This window comes from Mus caroli, unplaced genomic scaffold, assembly GCF_900094665.2.
Source record: "Mus caroli unplaced genomic scaffold, CAROLI_EIJ_v1.1 scaffold_21850_1, whole genome shotgun sequence".
In the NCBI taxonomy this organism is placed as follows: domain Eukaryota; kingdom Metazoa; phylum Chordata; class Mammalia; order Rodentia; family Muridae; genus Mus; species Mus caroli.
The window spans coordinates 1-10,420 of record NW_018391330.1 but is presented as its reverse complement, the minus strand read 5'-3'; the positions used below and the strand labels follow the sequence as shown (position 1 = coordinate 10,420).

The following is a 10,420-nucleotide window of genomic DNA, read 5'->3' as shown; positions in this document are numbered from 1 at the left end:
AAGAGCTCAATAAAGAAACACCTTTCCTCATATTTTAAAAAGCAAATTAAAATTCACAGTCTTACCTATAGCAGTGAGGTTCTTGTAGGTCTCCAGCATAACATCTGTGTAGAGATTCTTCTGGGTATGATCCAGCAAGGCCCATTCTTCCGGAGTGAAATTAATGTGGACATCATCATATGTCAGTGCATCCTAAAATATCCATAATGCATGGGTTCAACTGAAAGCATAGTTCTGACAACATATAAAATATGTATTTCTTTAACAATAGATTCATATAACTCTGGTGATTTCCACACTTACTCCATGTCACAGAAGTTCTAATATAATCACCAAGTCATTTTAGAAGGAAATTGAAAAGGAGGTCCACCCCTGTCATTTCTGGGCCCTTTAAACGGGATATAAACTTGCAGGAGAAAGGCCTAATAACAGCTATATAGTCAGAGATAAACAGATCAATACTACACATATTGGAGAAATGGTCTGAATGATGACTAACTACAAAAAATATAGGCAAGCTGGGTGTACTGGCTCACACCTTTAATTGTACCACCCAGGAGGTAGAGGTACATTAATCTCATTGAATTGGAGACCAGCCTAAGCCTATGTAATGAGTTTCAGGACTGCTTGAGGTAAATATTAAGAACCAGCGGCAGGGTTGGAGGCTAGCGGGGTGCAGCGCTCACTGGTGGTCACGATGAGTTTACCCCTCAATCCCAAGCTTTTTCTCAATGCACTGACAGGAAAGCCAGTGATGGTGAAACTGAAGTGGGGCATGGAGTACAGAGCTACCTGGTCTCCCTGGATGGCTACATGAACATGCAGCTCGCAAATACAGGAGAATACATAGATGGGGCATTGTCTGGACATCTGGGCAAAGTTCTAATAAGGTGTAATAATGTCCTCTACATCAGAGGCATTGAAGAAGACGAGGAAGATGGGGAAATGAGAGAATAGCATCTTGGATTTTATATGTGTGTGTGTGTGTGTGTGTGTATTTCTATACAATAAAGATTTGGGGGAGGGGTTCCAAAAAAAAAAAACCTGCCACCACCATCACCACCCCAAAAAACAACCACATAAACAAAAAACATATGCAAAAACTCTAAAGGTCTCAATGAACTTCTTACAAAAACTTATATATACACTCCAGTTATGTATTCATCTTCCAGTAAATTGAGTGTCACTATTTAAACTGTATGATTAAGAAAAAGTTACTAGAAGAGAATGCCTGTTGAAACAGCTAGAGATGGACAGGTGAAAATATAAGCAATGTATATATAGACCTTAAAAACCACACAGGGCAAGAGCAAGGGAAGAGGAATTAACAGCACATGGTCTTACAGATGAGATGGGTTCAAGTGTCAGAGATGGGTTAAATTGTCAGTGTGTACCTGAGGGCTCACAACAATCAATAATCCCAAGTTCAGAGGTTCTGAGGCCATCTTGTGACTACTGTTAGCACCATACACACAACATGTGATGGGCATCCATGCTTACAGGCAAGAGACTCAGAATCATTAAAAAAATAAAAAATGTACAAATGACAAAGTCAGCTTCCTCCAAGACATGCAAGGATTGTTCAACATAGAAAGAAAGAAAGAAAGAAAGAAAGAAAGAAAGAAAGAAAGAAAGAAAGAAAGAAAGAAAATCAATATATTCCACCACATAAATAAAATGAAAGAAAAAAATCACCTGACCATCTCATTAGACACTGAAAGGCCTTTGTCAAAATCCAATGCCTCTTCAAAATAAAAGTGTTCAGAGACTAGGAATACAGAGGATAGTATGTGTATATACCTGCACGAATAAAGGCAATTTACAAAAAGCCTATAGCCAACAACAAATTAAATGGAGAGAAATTCAAAGACACTTTACAAATATCATTTAAAAAAAAACAACCAAGGTTGTCTACTCTATCCATATCTATTCAAAATAGTACTTGAAATTCTAACTAGAGCAATAAGACAACTAGCAGAGATCAAAGGAATACAAATTAGGTACCATTATTTGGAGATGATATAGTACAGATAAGCAGTACTAAAAATTCTACCAGTTGATAAACACCTTCAGCAAAATGGATGAATACAAAATTACCTCAATAAAATAAAATAAAAATCACAGCTCTCCTATATATGAATGACAAATGGGCAGAGAAGAACATTACAGAAAACAACACTTCACGGTAGCCACAAATAATATAAAATATCTTGGGGTAACTGATCACAAGCCAGTAAAAGACTTGTTTGACAAGAACTTAAAGTCTTTGAAGAAAATATCAAAAATGAAAGATGTCCCCACAATGAAGCATTGATAGAATTAACATAGTAAAAAAATGGACATTCTACCAAAAGCAATGTACAGATTCAACACAAGTCCCATTACATTCCAGCACAATTATTTTCAGACCTTGAAAGGACAATGCTTAATTTAATATGGTATAATAAAAAACTCAAGAGACCTAAACCTTGTCCTGAACTATAATAGGAATTCTGGAGGTATCACCATCCCTGATGTCAAGTTGTACTGCAGAGATATAGTAATAAAAGTTTCATAGTATTAGCATTAAAAATGACATCCATTAATGCAAGCAAATCAAAGACTCACACATAATCCACATACCTATGGACATTTAATTTTTGATAAATAAGCTGAAGAGATACAATAGAGAAAAGAATGCATCTTCAACAAATGGAACTGGCCTAACTGGCTATGCATATGGGAGTATGTGTGTACATTCATATTAATCACCCTGTGCAAAACAACTTCAAATGGACCATAAATCTCAACATAGAAAGATCAACACTGAACCTGATGGAAGAGAGAATAAGGAATATCCTTTGAGACATTCACACACAATACAACTTCCTAAACAGAACACCAACCGTGCTAGCACTAAGATCAACAACTAATGAATTGGACCTAATGATACTAAAAAGCTTCTCTAGCACAAAGGACAACTTCAGTAGGACAAAACTGACCTGTAAAATGAGAAAAGAGTCTACCAACTCCACATCTTACTGAGGACTATAACCAAAATATATAAAGAACTCAACAAGCTAAACATCAAACCAAACAATTCAAGTACAAAATAGGGTACGGGTCTAAACAGAGAATCCTCAATAGTGGAATCACAAATGGCTAACAAACACTTAAAGAAATCTTCAACATCCTAGTCTCCAGGGAAATTCAAATCAATTCCATTATGAAATTCCACCTTACAACTGTTAGAATGGCTAAGATCAACAAAATAAGTGACAGCTCATACTGGCAAGGATGTAAAACAAGGAGAAAATTAACCCATCCATGTTGGGAGAACAAACTTTAACAGCCACTATGGAAAGTGATATGGTGGTACCTCAGAAAGTTGGGAATCAAGACTTCAAGACACAGCTATACCACTCTTGGGCATATACCAAAAAGACACTCTATCTTAACACAAGGACACTTTATCAATTATATTTATAGAATATTTATACATAGTAGCCAGAAAGTAAAAAGATTCTAGACATCCCTCAGTGGAAGAATGATTAAAGAAAATGTGGTCTATTTAAACAATAGTATATTAGTCAACTGTTAGAAAAAAACAGGGTCATAAAATTTTCAGGCAAATGCATGAAATGAGAAAACATCATCTTGAGTGTGGTAACCCAGACTCAGAAAGACAAACATAGTATATACTCACTGAAAATTAGATATTAGCTATTAAGTGAAGGATAATTACACTGCAATCCATGAGCTCAGAGAGACTAAGTAATAAGAAGGGCTTTGGGGTGGGGATGGGCAAGGATCTCCTTCTTGCAAACTGGAAATAGAACAGATTTTTCTTGAGTGGACTGGGATGAGGAGTGCAGTGTGGGGATGGGAACAGGGTGAATGGATGGGGAAGAGAGGGCTGGACAGAGTGAGTTTGACGAGAGACTACTGGAATAGCTGGACTTTTATGGGCCAATGCGGAAACCCGGAGCAGTGGAACCTTCCTGGAACCTATGAAGGTGATGTCTCAATGTCTCATAGAAATTGAGGATATGAAACCTAAATAAAGCATCACCTCTAATCAGGGCAGGCTTCCCCTGGTGGGACTGAGACACCAACTCAATCCAAAAAACCCTTCGACCCACAACTTGCCTGCAAGATGTGCTGGTGGCTCAGAGCTTGTGGGTTTGGCCAACCAATGCTTGACCTAACTTGAGATCCAAGCCACGAAAGGAAGTCCATGCATGACACTGCCTGGATGGCCAGGTGGATGGCTCAGAGATCTAAGGTTGAATCAAATGTGACTGATTCAATTTTTTTCAATTTAATTATTCCTAATGATATTCTGCTATATTCATAGATGCTGCCTAGCTCAATAGTCAACAGAGAGGCTTCCTCCAGCAGCTAATGGGAACAAATGCAGGCACCCACATTCAAACATTAGGCAGAGTTCCAGGAACCCAGGGTAAGAAGAGAAGGAAGAATTGTTGGAACCACAGGTATTGAAGACACCATAAAAACCCAGAACAGAAGAAAGTAAGGATGGCCCATAGGGGCTCAAGGAGACAAAACAACGATTATGGTGCCTGCTTGGGTCTGTGCTAGGCCCTCTGCATACATGCTGTGGTTGCTCACTTGGGGTTTGTATAGGGATGGAGGTGTCTCTGAATCTTTTGTCCACTCATGCAACCCTTTTTCTCCTACTGGGTGGCCTTGTGCAACTTAACTTGGTTTATGCCTAGTTTTATTGCATCTTGTTATATCTTGTCTAGCTGATATCAGTGGGAAACCTGCTTTTTTTCTGAAGGAAAAAGAAGAAGCAGTGGACACAGTGGAGAGCAAAAATGGGACAGGGTGCTTAAAGGACTGAAGGAAGGGGAGGCTTTGGTCAGGATGTATTGTATGAGAGAATAAAGAAAAAGAAAATGAAGAAATTAAACACAGACTTTACAACTCCCACAAAATTAATTTAAAGTGACCCCTAAACTGTTATGGTCTTGACTCTCCAGTGACTGCTATTGCTTCCAAACAGAAAGGTCCCATGCTCTAGAGTACCATCTGGAAATGGACATAATCAGAAAGGCCTGTTGACTCTGTAACCCCTTGTGGTTTCGGGTAAACACAAACCCACTAAAGCCCACACCCAAAATGACATAGAAGAAAATTTAATGTCTACTCCTGCCACATGGGCTATGGCACAAATGTAGAATCTGTCTCATCCACCCACTCAAACCAGTGCATACCTGAGAAACCTCAGCAGCTTAGAAACTGTTTTTCACCCTTGGAACTGAATTTCTCTGAATCACAGAAAGTAAGAAATATGTTTTATTTTATTTTATTTACTTAGTCATTTGTTTTCTGGGTTTTTTTTTTTCAGGGGTGGGGGTAGGGGCCTACATGTAATCCTGGAACTGTCCTAAAACTCATTCTGTAGACCAGGCTGGCCTTGAACTCAGCCTGTCTCTACCTCCTAAGTGCTGGGATTAAAGGTGTGCACCACCATCCCCAAGCTTTTTAATGTTTGTATTTATGTGTATATGTGTATGTATCTATGGTGTGTGTGTGTGTGTGTGTGTGTGTGTGTGTGTGTACCAAAGGAGCTAAGAGTAAACCAGATCCTGTTGTGAGCCGCATGATATAGGTCCTGGGAAATGAACTCTGGTTTTCTGAAAATGCATCAACTGCTCTTAACCAATAAACCATGGCTCCAGCAGCCCTAGGATTCTAGTCAAGCATTGCTAAAGGATCACCCTCATCAAGTCTCTCCTACCAATTTCCAAACTATTTGTAATGAAAGTGGAATGCAATACTCAAAACTTCTAGAAACTGGACTTTCAGTTTTCAAATCTGTATTCCCACAACACCAAAATCAGTGCTTATGTGTTACAAGGACAACAGCATTCCATAGCTGTGGCTGCAGAGCCTGTCTTTCCCCAGGGAATCCACTCTCAGGAAGGTTCGTAGGTCAGGGACCAGTGCTCAGGTTGTCATATGGACAAATAGAACCATAGTCTGGTTCACACTTCATCCCAGTCCCAGTCCCAAAGGCTCTGACAGATCAGCTGGTTTGCTCCCCCTTATCTGGGGACAGTAACCCCCACACTCTCCATGGTATGGCTGGTTGGCTTCACAGCTGCCTATAGCAGCACCAAAGGAGAATCCTGAAAGGAGCCTACAAACTACCTTCCACTGGTGCTTCTGATTGCTAGGCCTCCCCATAGTTGCTCATTAGCAAGGGCTACCACCCTGCTGGGTCTCAGGACAGTAGTAGATTCCCCTGGGTGAACAGAAGTCAAGTTACTCAGGCAGCACATACACTATTACTGATGTCATGTTGTACTTGCAAACAGGAGTCCTCCGAGAGGCTCTACCAGCAACTGACTGAGACAGATGCAGACACTTACAGCCAATCATTGATGGAGGTTGGGAATCCCTCTGGAAGGGACAGAGGAATGATTGAAGGCGCTGAAGGGGATAGCCACCCCACATAAATACCAACAGTATCAACTAAACTGGACCCCTGAGTGTTCTCAGAAACTAAGCCACCAAACAAAGAGCATACACTGGCTGGTCCAAGGCCCCAGGCACATAGGTAGCAGAGAACTGGCTGCCTAGTCTGGCCCCAGTGGGACAGGACATGCGAGAAGGGAGATGTCGTGGGGCACCCTCTCAGAGGCAAAGAGAGGGGAACTCTGGGAGGGGGAAATGGACAGGGTGGCAACATTTGGGATGTAAATAAAAAAGTAATATAAATAAATAAATAAACAAATAAATAAAATATTTGAAAAGAAAAGAAGAAAAAGAAACAGAAGGAACACTGCCAAATTCATTCTAGGAGGCCACAGACACTCTGATATCTCAATGGTAAGGTTTGGTGTATTGGTATGTATTGTAATGTTAAATTCTCTATCCCAAGGTCTAATTGCCTCAAGACAATGAGATCCATATGAATACCAGCTTTTGTGGTATAAACCTTGCCCTGAAAAGTTATCCAAGATTCATCAAAAAGATGCCTACAGCAGGGCAGAAAAGAGGTAGACAGGGTTTGGTTCCTGGACTTGGGGCCTGAGACAGAGTCAATGAGGGAGAGAGAGGAGAAGGAAGAAGGCACCATGGCACAGGTGAATATTGAGCACAAGGCCATGATGGCTGCCACTTGGAGTAGGAGCAACAAAACATGGCAAGTGACATCTCAGGAATACTGAGAATCTTAGTGCCTTAAGGCTTATTATAAATAGAAAGGTTTTGCATCTTTTATATGGGAACTAAATGATCTAAGATGGAGTAGAAACCCCCAAATAATGTTTACTACAACAGCTAAACCACAAAACGTCACAACAATGAAAGAGAATTTCAGACCAATCTCATGCAAAATTAGTCAATAAACATTCATGCAAAAATAGTCAATAAAATACTTGCACACTAATTACAAGAACACATCAAAAAAAAAAAAAATCACCCACCATAACCCAGTAAGCTTCATTACACAAATGCAGGAATGGGACAACATATGAAAATTCACCAATGCAATGCAAAATATAAATTAAATGAATAAAAAATACCACACACGATTATCTCATTAGATGCTAAAAAAAAACTTTTGAAAAGACTCCAAACCCTTTCATGATAAAAAAAAAAATCTTGGAGAGATCACAGATACAAGGCATGCATCTAAAAATAAAGGCAGTAGGCAGAAAGCAAATAGCTAACATCAAACTAAATGGAGACAAACTTTAAGCAATTGCCTTAAAATCTGGGGCAAGACAAAGCTGTCCACTCTCTCCATATCTATTCAATATAGTACTTGAAGTTTGGCTAGAGCATTAAGAACACTAAAAGATCAAAGGGATAAAAATTGAAAAGGAAGAAGTCAAAATATCACTATTTGCAGACAATATGAAAGTATACATAAAGGGGCCCCAAAATTTTACCAAGGAACTCCTACAGGTGATAAACACCATCAGCAAAGTAGTTGGATACAAAATTAACTCAAAAAAAACAGTAGCCTTCTTTATACAAATGATCAACAGGCTAAAGAAGAAATTAGGGAAATAACACATTTCACAATAGCCACAAAAAACTATAAAATAACTTGATGTAACTCTAACTAAGCAAGTCTCCTGGACGAGAACTTAAGCCTTTAAAGAAAGAAACTGAAGAACATTTCAGAAGATGGAAAAAATTCCTATATTCTTGGACTGGTATGATTAACATAGCAAAAATGGGCAACATGCCAAAAGCAATCTATACATCAATGCAATTCCCATCAAAACTGCAAGATCATTCTTTACAGAGCTTGAAAGAACAATGCTGAATTTCAAATGAAAAAAAAAAAAAAAAAAGCACCCAGGATAGCTAAAACAATTCTTTATGATGAAAGAACTTCTAGAGGTATCACCATCCCTGATCTCAATCTGTATTACAGAACAATAGTAATAAAATCCACATGGTATTGTCATAAAAACAAGGTTACCAATAGAATCAAATTGAAAACCCAGAAGTAAAGTCTCAAACATATTGACAATTGATTTTGTACAAAGAATCCCAAACTATACAATGGACCAAAGAAAGCATCTTCAACAAATGGTGCTGGTCTAACTAGATTATCTGAATATAGAAGACTGCAAATAGATCCATATCTAGTACCCTGCACAAATCCAAGTGGATCAAAAACCTCAACACAAAACAGGATATACTAAATCTGATAGAAGAGAAAGTGGAGAATAGCTTTGAATACTTGTCATAGGAGACAACTTCCTGAACAAAACATCAACAGCTTAGGCATGAAGATCAACAATTAATAAGTGTGATCTCATGAAACTTAAAAGCTTCTATAAGGCAAAGGAAGGATACTGTCAAAGAACAAAACAGTAGTCTACAGCATGGGAAAAGATCTTTACCAACCCTACACTGCACAGAGGGCAGATATCCAAACTATATAAACTCAAAAAATTAGACACCAGCAAACCAAACAACCAAATTTAAAAATGGAGTACAGAGCTAAAAAGAGAATTCTCAACAGAAAAATCTTTAATGGCTGAGAGGCACTGTCTTAGTCAGGATTTCTATTCCTGCACAAACATAATGACCAAGAAGCAAGTTGGGGAGGAAAGGGTTTATTTGGCTTACATTTCCACATTGCTGTTCATCACTGAAGAAGTCAGGACTGGAACTCAAGCAGGTCAGGGAGCAGGAGCTGATGCAGAGGCCATGGAGGGATGTTCTTTACTGGCTTGCTTCCCCTGGCTTGCTTAGCCTGCTCTCTTATAGAACCCAAGACTACCAGCCCAGAGATGGCACCACCCAGAAGGGGACCTCTCCCCTTGATCACTTATTGAGAAAATGCCTTGCAGCTGGATCTCATGGAGGCATTTCCTCAACTGAAGCTCCTTTTTCTGTGATAACTCCAGCCTGTGTCAAGTTAACACAAAACTAGCAGTACAATTGACCCCTTGTCAACTTGACACACAAACACATCACTAGTAAGCCTCAACCCTTAGTTTCTTATTCATCCCCAAGATCTAAACAAATTTAAAAGTACCACAGTCTTTACATATTAAAAGTTTAATCCTTTTAAAATATACAGTATCTTTTAAAATCAAGTCTTTTTACAACTCAAAGTCTCTTAACTGTGGGCTCCACTCAAATACTTTCTTCAAGAGGGAAAAACATCAGGGCACAGTCACAATCAAAAGCAAAATCAAACTTCAACTGTCCAATATCTGGGATGCACTCACGATCTTCTGGGCTCCTCCAAGGGCTTGGATCACTTCTCCATCCCTGCCCTTTGTAGCACACACCTTGTCTTCTAGGCTCCAACTGCCTGTACTCCACTGATGTTGCTGTTCTTGGTGGTCATCTCATGGTACTGGCATCTCCAAAACACTGCTGTCTTCCACTGTAACTTGGCTTCACCAATAGCCTCTCATAGGATCTCTTCATGGTGCCAAGCCTCAACTCCTTTGCATGACCCCTTCAGTCCTGGGCCATCAGCTACAACTGAGGCTGCACCTTCACCAATGGCCTTCCATGGCCTCTCACAGTGCCAAGCCTCGGCTGCTCTGCATGACCCCTTCATGCCTTCAAAACCAGTACCTGGGTAACTCTTACACATTACCAACTCCAGCCACAGCATAAGGTACAACCTTGGCTATCTCTGGAACACAGCCTCTGTGCTCTCAGAAAACACTTCCTAGATGTCACCTCAATGATGCTGGTCTCTGTCTCTTCTTAATCACCGCTAATTTCTTAGCTCCAGCTAACCAGCATCAATAGTCCCAGTAATGCACAGTTTTCACTTTAGTAGTTCTGGTATCTTGTTAATCATAGCTGATTCTTCAGCCCCAGCTAACCAGAACCACAGAATCTTCACAATCAAAACAGCAATGGCCCTGAAAAGAGTCTTTAATCTTCCCTCTGAAATTTCACAAGCCAGGCCTCCATT

General features: G+C 39.6%; 1 pseudogene; it reads left to right on the top strand.

Moving 5' to 3' along the window:
- The first annotated feature begins 697 nt into the window (after positions 1 to 697).
- Positions 698 to 957, top strand: LOC110289115 (annotated as a pseudogene).
- Positions 958 to 10,420: the final 9,463 nt, after the last annotated feature.